Source organism: Gadus chalcogrammus, chromosome 22 (assembly GCF_026213295.1).
Source record: "Gadus chalcogrammus isolate NIFS_2021 chromosome 22, NIFS_Gcha_1.0, whole genome shotgun sequence".
In the NCBI taxonomy this organism is placed as follows: domain Eukaryota; kingdom Metazoa; phylum Chordata; class Actinopteri; order Gadiformes; family Gadidae; genus Gadus; species Gadus chalcogrammus.
The window spans coordinates 20,556,473-20,567,168 of record NC_079433.1 but is presented as its reverse complement, the minus strand read 5'-3'; the positions used below and the strand labels follow the sequence as shown (position 1 = coordinate 20,567,168).

At 46.6% G+C, this 10,696-nt stretch overlaps 1 protein-coding gene across 1 annotated transcript in view; it reads left to right on the top strand.

Annotated features, from left to right (window-relative positions):
* The first annotated feature begins 204 nt into the window (after positions 1 to 204).
* Positions 205 to 10,696, top strand: part of LOC130375453 (ankyrin repeat and IBR domain-containing protein 1-like) — a 55,390-nt gene continuing 44,898 nt past the window's right edge. The window contains exon 1 of the mRNA XM_056582380.1: positions 205 to 379. The gene's annotated coding sequence lies outside the window, so the exon portion shown is untranslated. The remainder of the gene's footprint in view (positions 380 to 10,696) is intronic.

Here is a 10,696-nt window from a genome sequence, read left to right as displayed (position 1 = left end):
AAATTTATCTTTGTCTTGTATTGTTGCTCCTACGTGGCTGTTGTGGAACCAAGCCTACGAATTATCTTGTGTACTTGTACAAAATTAGCACTGATTCCTGATTCTGATTGACCAATTACGTGAAAGTTGTGTTGTGTCAAGTGCGCCGAGCATGCGCCGTTCGTGATTCTTTTTGGCATCAACAACATAAGCGATCCCGTCCATTGTTGCCAGATTGGACCAGACACTGGCTGCAAATTTGGCCCAATCTGGCAACACTGGCCAATGGGATCGCAAACACACCACGGTCCAAACCCCGGATAATAGGCTGGATCACAGAATGGGATTTGATTCAGACACATGCTCGGACGCGCAACTAGTGAACAAGTAAAACGACAGTGTGAGTAAACGACTGAATACAGATGAATTGTTGTACCTGACTGCCTTGATGTGACTCTTATCCCCTAGTTGAGGCTCATCAGCTAGCATCGCCCTGTGCTACGGTGCGCTAGCTGCTGGAGGATACCTGGACTGCTAAAGCTGTCCCTCGGTACTGTACACTGGACGGCCGCAGTGAGCACAGTCCCAGACAAACAGGGCGGCATGATCGGGCTCAAGAGGTAGACCGGGTTCGCTGGTAACCGGAAGGTCGCTGGTTCGATCCCCGGCTCCTCGTAGCTGAGTTTGGAGGTGTCCCTAAGCAAGACACCTCACCTGACTGCTCCTGGCGAGCTTGCTGTCGCCCTGCGTGGCTGACAGCGCCGTCGGTGTGTGAATGTTTTGTAAAGCGCTTTATGATTGCAGTCCATTTACACCGAATAAACGTGTGTCGCTACCCGTTGGGTTGAAATACCATGTCCGCCTCTTGCATGCTTCGTTCCCATTAGCGGACAGACAGTGTGTGGACAGACTGTGTGCGGACAGACAGTGTGCGGACAGACAGTGTGAGGACAAAGGACTCAACTACAGGGTCGCACAGATGGGTAAATAAGTGGTCTCTTTACACAGGGACGTGTGGTTGCGTGTGTTAACCTAGCTTTATGCTGACACTTTAAGAATAGATATAATAGACATACATGTCGCTTGTTTTGAATGACATGGCTTTAACCAGACTAAACAGTTTGATTCACCAGTAAATAACTATAGGCAATGTTGTTTACCTCACACTGTTATAAAATGAACAGTTAATCTAAAACTTTTGGGTTTAGAGTTGGAGACTTGTGTACTGTGTTTAACGTACGAAGTAGTTCACGTAACACATGAGTTGGTATCATGTGTTATGTAGTTGTAATGCACACGTAATTAAATCAAACCTGTGATATTGCTGATTTGGAAAGGATTCGTGCTCACATCTTCGTTGTTAATGTGAAACGGCATGTTGTACAGACATCACGTATTGAAGCATCAACGTAGACTCAACAGCACTGGCTGATGTTGCGTATCCTTGGATGGCCTCTTTGAGAGAGAGAGAGAGAGAGAGAGAGAATTTGTTTTTGTTTGTTGAAATGTTAGAAGGCTAGCCTGTAGCTAACATAACTATGAGGGCCTTTGTGTTAGACAGATAGTCATAGAGTGAAGTATGCAGGAATAACCTCAGACACACACACACACACACTTTCTCTCACACACACACATTTACACAGTTGCTCTCACAAACACACACATGCTCAAGGTGTTCACATATCGATTTAACATTTCATGCGCAGGTGACAGCGTTCTAAAAAATATTGCCGTCTCAGCTTGAAATCCTTCTAGTAGCCCTAAACATTTATTTAACCATGGGAGAACATAGCATAGCCTTAACTGATTTAAAAAATAAAAAATAAAATAGAAACAGCGGAGATGTTTGAGGCAATAACATCCTTAATTACATCTGTCGCACCTGTTCAAATGAGGCCATTGATTTTCTGTTTACAAAGGTGTCTGACTAATAATTTATGAAAATAGACATTTTGAAATGTAAGATACATTTTGAATAGTTTATTATATAATACTGTTTTATGCTGAGACTGCTTTGCTTTTTGCTACCTGTCTGTGTGTGCGGGCTTTGCGCACCGTCAAGGGAAAGAGGCGTTGGTTGAAAAAAATCTTTGGATCGCTTAAGTTCACTCATTGCTTATTGACATTTAGGGCATTTAGCAGACACTTTTATCCAAAGCGACTTACAATTAGTACATTGGTCATAAGAAGTGAAACAATATATCCTGTCAGATGTTCATAGAGCCAAGTGCAAGTACTAACCATCACTAGGCTAACCCATTCCCTGTGTACAGCAATGCTAGCAGCTACTGCAGATGTCACACAATTAAGTGTTATGAATAAGTGCATTGTAGATTAAGTGCGTACAATAAGTGCGTACATTAAGTGCCAGGATGTACATTGTACAACATACACTGGTGGCCGGAAGGGGCTTGATAGCTATGCAGAGTCGAGGTGAACTCTGAACAGGTGAGTTTTCAGTCTTTTGCGGAAGCTGGGGAGTGACTCCGCAATCCTGACATCGGCAGGGAGCTAGTTCCACCACTGAGGTCCCAAAACAGAAAAGTTGTGACTTTGTTGATCAACCTTTGCTTGCTCTTAGCGATGGTGGTACCAGACGTCCAGCTGAGGTAGTTGAGCCGAAGGATCGAGCTGGGGTGTGTGGCTTTACCAATGCTTGGTGGTAGGCAGGGGCAGTTCCGTCGACTGCCTTGTATGCCAGTACCATCATCTTGAATCTTTTGTGAGCTACTACTGGGGAGCCAGTGGAGGTCCCGGAAGAGGGGGGTCACATGGGAGAACTTCGGTAGGTTGTACACGAGGCGCGCTGCCGCATTCTGGATGCGCTGCAAAGGTTTAATCGCAGAGGCAGGGAGTCCAGCCAGGAGCAGAAGTCGAGGCGGGAGATGACCAGTGAATGCACTAGAAGCTGAGCTGCTTCCCTTGTGAGGAAAGTATCTGTGTAGCAACTGCAGTAGCTGCTATCATTGCTGCAACCCGGGGAATTGGTTAGCCTAGCGATTGTTGTACTTGCACTTGGTTCTATGAACATCCTTACTGTACCGACAGCGATATATTGTTGCACTTCTTATGACAAATGTACTTATTGTAAGTCGCTTTGGATAAAAACGTCTGCTAAATGCCCTAAATGTGAAATGTAAATTTAAATGTATCAAGGGTCGGATTTTTGAGGAGAGGCTTTATTCTGGCAGTCTTGAAAGACGCTGGAACAATGGCTGAAGTGAGGGAGGAGTTGAAAAGTGCGGTGAGAAATGGCAGGATGTCGCTTGAGACAGCCTGGAGGAGAGAAGAAGGGATAGTGCCAAGGGGGCAGTTGGTGGCATGGTTAGATATTATTATTCTGTTGACCTCGTCGGAGATGAGAGGGATACATAGGGTAAAGACAAGAGGTGAGGAGGGAGGACGGAGGCACGGATAAAAGAGGAGCTAATGTCCTTTACCTTCTGGGTAAAGTAGGTAACGAAGTCATCTGCAGTAAGGCAGGAAAGGGGTGGAGAGGAGGGGAGGGAGGATTGAAGAGGGAAGAGAACAAGGAAAACAGTTTCCTGGGGTTTGAGGCGGAGGAGTTGATTTTGGTGCGGTAGAAGGCAGATTTGGCTGTTGAAATCAGAGCGAAGGAAAAGATAGTGAGAGAGATCATTATGACAGCCTGCTGATCTCTTCCGTTTCCTCTTAGCTGCCTGCAGCTCTGCTGTATAAGGCCCCGTCCACACAAAGCCGATTTCATGGCGAAACCGCAAAGGTCTTGTACGGTTCGGCCTTCCGTCCACACGAAGCCGGTGAATCCGCTGACCGAAACCGTATACTTCTGAAACCACCCTCGGAGGTGGTTTCAAATCTACCCGGTTTCGTTTTGGATTCGTGTGGACGCCTGAAACCGACTGAAACCGTAAACCATGACGTCATCGCCCCACCCCTCAACCCTCTAGCCCAGGCATCTCCAAACGGCGGACCGCGGTCCGGGTCCGGACCAAGTGACGGTCCTATCCGTACCCATGACCAATTTAAAATAATATTTTTTATGATTTCTCTATACAAAGCATGATTATGTTAGTAAAATCATTTCTCACTGAAATACAAATTGAAAGGCAGAATAGTCTGTAGTACAGCATAAAAACAGCAAAAAGCAATGATCTTCACAGAGCGAAGAACATTCACTCACCAAACTCCCCCCCTCCCTCCGTCTGTTACGACATGTGCGTAATAGCGCCACTCAAAAAATAGCCAATTAAATCCAATCAATCAAAATAAAGCTAATCCCAATGTGAGCTGCAACGACAACCAGAAAATCCGAAATGTTATCAGATGACGCACCGTCACAGCTTCATGCGGCTGTTCAGAGTGCCCCATCCTTAGCCATTGATGAGTCTTCAGATGTAACGGATAATGCCAAGCATTTGGTTTATGTGCGATTGTTTTATCAAGACAAGAAAGAGATCTGTGAGGACCTGTTGGGTCTAACACCACTTGAGACACTGTTTTGCTTACTTGAAATGAAGGCCTAATGCTATTTTTTTGTGTTTACTTGAAATATAGGCCTGGTGTACCTGTTTTGCTTACTTGAAATGTAGGCCTAATGCAGGTTGTGTTTATTTGAAGTGCAGGCCTAATGTACCTGTTTTGTTTACTTGAAATGTTAATATGCGTTACTTTGTCTTACTAGTTTTTCATGGTTAAGAGTAAGCTATTTGGAAATTGAAAATAAATACATCTGAAATGATAAGGTAATATGCTGTGTTGATTGTATTTGACAAAAGAAGGCTATTAGGACGTGGTAGGTTCGGACCTTTCTTGGAAGGAATTTTTAGCAACTGGACCTTGTTCAATTTTAATTGAAGACCCCTGCTCTGGCCAATGACTGTTAAGCCCGCGGAGTCACGGAACTCACTGCCCGTTTCGGCTTCGTGTGGACGGGGCCTAAGTCTGCAGAGATTCGGACAGCCGAGGGGGGGGGGGGGGGGGGGGGGGGGGGGGATGAGGATCGCGCAGGTCTCGAGTGGAAGGGAAAGAGGAGGAGGAGGAGGGGGAGGATAGCAGAGTGTCTGAGGATTCCCCGGTGGATAGGTGAGAGAATCGTTCGACAGAAGGTAGTGAAGACAACAGTTAAGGCAAACGTAGAGAGAGAGAGAGAGAGAGAGAGAGAGAGAGAGAGAGAGAGAGAGAGAGAGAGAGAGAGAGAGAGAGAGAGAGAGAGAGAGAGAGAGAGAGAGAGAGAGAGAGAGAGAGAGAGAGAGAGAGAGAGAGAGAGAGAGAGAGAGAGAATTTGTTTTTGTTTGTTGAAATGTTAGAAGGCTAGCCTGTAGCTAACATAACTATGAGAGCCTTTGTGTTAGACAGATAGTCATAGAGTGAAGTATGCAGGAATAACCTCAGACACACACACACACACACACACTTTCTCTCACACACACACATTTACACAGTTGCTCTCACAAACACACACATGAGAAAGAGATTTGAGGTTACGGCGGGTGGTGACAATGTGGGGACTCGAGAGGATGGGGGAGAGGACTTAAAGGGGAGAGAAAAAGCAACAGAGTGATGGTCAGACACGGGGAGCGGGGTAACAGAGAGAGCAGAGGTGCCGCAGGACCTTGTGAATATCAGGTCAAGTTGGTTCCCGGCCCTGTGTGTGGAAGAAGAAGGGGAGAGTGTTAAGTCAATGGTGGCATAAAAGTTGGTTAATTCAGGTGAGTGCAACTTCTCTGGCAGGATGTTGAAGTCGCCAGGGGAGAGACTCCCTTGGTCTTTGTTTCCCGGGACTCCCACAGAGAGACTCCCTTGGTCTTTGTTTCCCGGGACTCCCACAGAGAGACTCCCTTGGTCTTTGTTTCCTGAGACGCCCACAGAGCGACTCCCTTGGTCTTTGTTTCCCGGGTCTTCGTTTGCAGGGTCCTGACGCTAATAATAGCTAGCCTTTAAATGCACAAGGTAGCTCAGGCAGCCGTAGCTCCGCCCACCAATCAAGCCTATTGTTGTCACCTTGTGACTGAAACTAGTCTCAACGACCTCTTACTAAAAAACAACGACATCAGCCAAAACCAAAACAGCGTCAATAGGGTTAAAGTTAGTACAACCAATTGTAATGCTTAACACTAGAGTTCTTAGGCCCCGTTTACACGAGGACGCTTGCGGGTAAAAACGACAAAATATTTTATCGGAAGTGCCTTTCGTTTAGACGGTGACGGCGTTTTTGGGGCATGAAAACGCATAAATCTGAAACCACCCTCCAGAGTGGAGAAGTTGAAAACGCTCCGCCGTAGCGTTTCCGTCTACACTGCCAAGATGCAAAACACTGCTCAGATCTGCTCACGTCGCGTACGCGTTTACGTCACATACATGTGCCAGTACAAAGAAATAAACAAACATGTCAGATTATTTCCATGCGTCGGACCTTCAAGCTGCTCTGGCAGCTCTAACAAGCGTACAGGAGTCTTTCCACGAAATCTACAGGATATGTACAGATAGTATTACTGAACAGAGAAGGATCTTTTTGGTATTTGCGGCACGGATAAGAGAAGAAGGACCACCTAGCCGCCTGGCATGCATATTGCATACCCAATCGAATTCCACACACATTTGCGTCACCATATGCACGCAGATTTCCTCCCGAAAACGCTCGTCTAAACGCGGAATAAAAAGTGAAGACGCGACGCCACTTTTGCGTCTTCTGTTCAGACCGTCATCGTGTAAACGTAGCCTTAGTTTCAAGACTCACCTACAGCCAGATATGAGACTACCTTCTAAAAGACAAATATAAATGTAACTGCTTATAATGGTTTATTCGTTTCCCAGTTTCATTTTCTTAATTTAGAAGACAGCTTAGTTTATTTTTTAATTGTAAAATAAATGCAAAAATGGAAGCAATGCCCAACGGGGATTTCCAAAGGTTACTGACTGTACAGTGGCGCCGAAACATCACTACGGTAGAGCTAAGAAGGTTCTACGAGCGCTTCAGACCAACCTTATCAACGATCGACGATGTAGCATTTAAGAAGGCTTTAAGAAGGTTTTGGGAAACCGGGCCCTGGCTTGTAGTGTTCCCGTTTGTCTTTGTGATTGTGTCATGTCATTGGCTGTTCATTGCTATTGTTAATAGCTACATTAGCCTCTTTAAAAAACCAGCTCGAAGCAAACAACACAACTTTACATTGCATTGCATGCACAGCAAGACCGTGCAATGCACAAAATTGGTAACCGGAATAAAGTAGCAATGTAATCAAGTGTGTATAGCATTTAAAACCTAAATTAAAATGACCACCAGCGTAGTACAAATACACTCTTTACGGGACCAGCCATTTTTTTTTAGAGTGGTACAGTTGTCTTCGCTCTTTTCGCTCTACTTTCAGAATTACGAGTGGGAAGGTTTATACTACGACCAAATGGGGCATGCCTCCGTGAAATGCCCCAAGAAAGTTGGGAGATTTACACCGTACGACGCAGACATACCGGCGTACCATACAAATGGATAGCACCAAAAGCTTCCAGTATAAAGCAGGAAATGCACAGGTACCTCAACAGCCTTCACAACTGTCACTGTATTGATTGTGCATTATATTAACGGATCAATGGCCAGATAAACATTTACCTGGCCCTTCAACTCATCTTCTTTTGTCTCTCGCTCAGCCTGCCTATCTGTTTCACTGTCTCCCTTTCCCTCCCTCTCCTGCGCTCCCTCCCTGTTACACACCTCTTATCTGTGTTTCCTGGGAGATAAAATCCTCACTGTGAAGGGTATCGAGGCGATCAATGAATCAAGTGATGTATTGAGCCTCTCGCCTTCTCACTCGCTCTCTCTCCCCCCTCCCATGACCTGTTTTCATTCTAACTTCAAAGTCAAAGTCAATTGAAAGTCAGCTTTATTTTCAATTACAGCAAATGTACAAGACAAATAAAAGTACTGAAATTTGCCTTCGTGTCTGATCTGAAGTTCATTCAAGTATTAACTAGAATTGGTTAATGAAATAAAATAAGATATATTTACAATAAATTAATTCTAAATAGTGCAAAATGGTCTGTATAGTGCAAAGTAGGCAAAACAATATGGTACGTATAAATTACAATTAAAAAGAGAATAAAAGTAAAAGGTCTCCAGGGATCTTGGGGGCAGAGGGGAGGGGGTTTCATGGTCCAGAGTTCTTGGGGGCAGAGGTGAGGAAAGGGAGAGAGTTGTGCTTCAGTACAGCCTGGTAGAAATAACTGTTTCCCAGTTTGGTGGAGCCGGCTGCGAAGCTGCGGGACCGTCTCCCAGATGGCAGGAGGCTGAGGAGTTGGTGTGAGGGGTGGCTGGGGTCTACCACAATGCTGGTTGCTTTGCGGCCGAGGCGGGTTCCTTAGAATTCTCGGAGTGAGTGGAGTAGGACACGATCCGACCAGCAGCTGTCACTTTGCGCTGCAGGGTCTTGCGGTTGGATGCAGTGCAGCTCCCGTACCACACAGTGATGCAGCTGGTCAGGATGCTCTCCACGGTGCCTCTGTAGGAAGTAGTGGCGCCGCTGAGACTTCTTGGCCAGTGATGTGACGTTGGTTGTCCAGGAGAGATCCTCCTCACTGATGTGAACCCCCATGAACTTGGTGCTGCTCACTCTCTCCACAGCAGCACCCTTTAGTTAGTTGGGGTTTAGGAGTGGGGATTCTCCACAAATAGATAACAACCTCCTTGGTCTTCTCAATGTCCAAGAAGAGGTTGTTATCGCTACACCACGTGGCCAGTTGGGTTAGGGTTAATAGCCACCGCCTCATCGTTGTTGAAGACCACGGTTGTGTCGTCCGCGAACTTCACAATTTGGTTTCCGCTGAAGGAAGGAGAGCAGTCATGGGTCAGCAGTGCGACCAGCAGGGGGCTGAGCACACAGCCTTTGGGGGGGCCCCCCATGCTCAGAAAGGTGGTTCTGGATGTGTTGCTGCCGGCCTTCACTGCCGGCCTTCACTGCCTGTAGTCTTTGGCTGAGGAAGTCCAGCAGCCAGTTGCACAGGGAGGTTCTGAGCCCCAGCAGGTCCAGTTTGCCGATCAGCTGCTGAGGGATGATGGTGTTGAATGCTGAAATAAAGTCTATGAACAACATTCTTACATATGAGTTCTTGGTGTCCAGATGGGTGAGGGCTGGGTCAAGAGCAGAAGAGGATAGCATCCTCGGGTGGATCTGTTACCTCGGTATGCAAACTGGTTGGGGTCCAAGGTGGCGGGGAGGACGGATTTAATGTGAGCCATGACTAGCCTTTCAAAGCACTTCATGATGATGGGGGTCAGTTCAATGGGACGATCGTCATTGAAAGTGGATGGTGAGGGCTCCTTTGCAGCAGGTATGGTGGCTTTGAAGCATGATGGGACAACAGCCTGACAAGAATTTCTGTGAAGACATCTTTGAGCTCCTCTGCACAGTCCTTCAGCACACTACCAGGGATGTTGTCTGGAACTGCAGCCTTGCTGGTGTTGCTCTTGGAGAGGGTTCTCTTCACGCTGGCTGCATTCAGGCGCAGGGCCTGGTCGTGGGGAGGGGGGTCCTCTTGTGGGGGCGTGCTGTTTGCTTCGGACCTGCCAAAGAAGCTGTTGAGGTCATTACGCCGAGAGGTGTTGCTGTCAATGGTCTGTAATGAGGGTTTCCAGTCCGTTATGGTCTGAATCCCACGCCACAGGCTGCGAGCATCTCTGCTGTCCGGTTATGTCAGGTTATTTTCAAGGTGTATCTGTGTTTGGCTTTCTTGATGCCACGGGAGCTCTGAAGGCGGTGTTCCTGGCCCTCAGTAGCCCGCAGACCTCTACTGTCAGCCATGGCTACTCGTTAGCCCAGGTGGTGATAGTTCTTGTGGTGGTTACATCTAATGTAGGAGGTGACAGTATCAGAGTACTCCTCAATGTCTGTGAGGTCGTGGTAGGTGGCTGCCTGCTTAAACATCTTCCAGTTAGTGGTTTCAAGTACAGCAGAGGCTCCCTCTGGCCACACACGTACCTTCTTCAGAACCGATTTGGTGACTGTCTGTAAGCTGGCATTAGCATGACGATGCCAGAGAACGCACCTTTTAAAACCAGGTCCCAGGGTGGATAAGATAAAAACGACCCTATGCATTTTCGTGTTTGGATTGGTGTGGACGCTTGATACGCAAATGACGTGAGATTTTGACTAAAATCCCCAGAGATGGGGATTCCAAACCCCATTTGGGTGGGCTGTCTGTTGCCCACCAATGGCGTTATAAAGTTCCCAAAGTGCCTAGATTCTATCAACGTTGTTTGATGTGGGAGGGTGTGCTTACATACCACAATGGCGTCTCGACACCATAGCTGCGTTTCCATCTAAAAGGTGATGCAAATCTTTAGAAAGTTCTCAAAAAAGTAATTTGAATTAGGTGCGTTTCCATCAAGTGGTTGGAGCAGGTAACTACACTAGTTCTGCCTGGAGGTGGAGTAGAAAAAGTAGAAAAGCTGTCACAAATGTAACAAAAAGCTGTTAGTCCGCCAATAGAGAAGAGCAACAACAAACATGGAGAGAGGAATTCAGCAGCAATTGGTTTCCCTTGGGCAAGTCATAACTGTTCTTTCACTGAAGTTATCATTGGCTATTTTAACTTCCATCCGTAGACGAAGAAATAGAGAAATTACAATGTACACAGCGGTAGCAAGGGAAATACGAGGACGACGTTGAGTGCCTTACTTATGGGAGAGCACAATAGGGTGATGACGTTACACGTTGATGTCGGCAGGGTTGCTATGGCCGGTCGT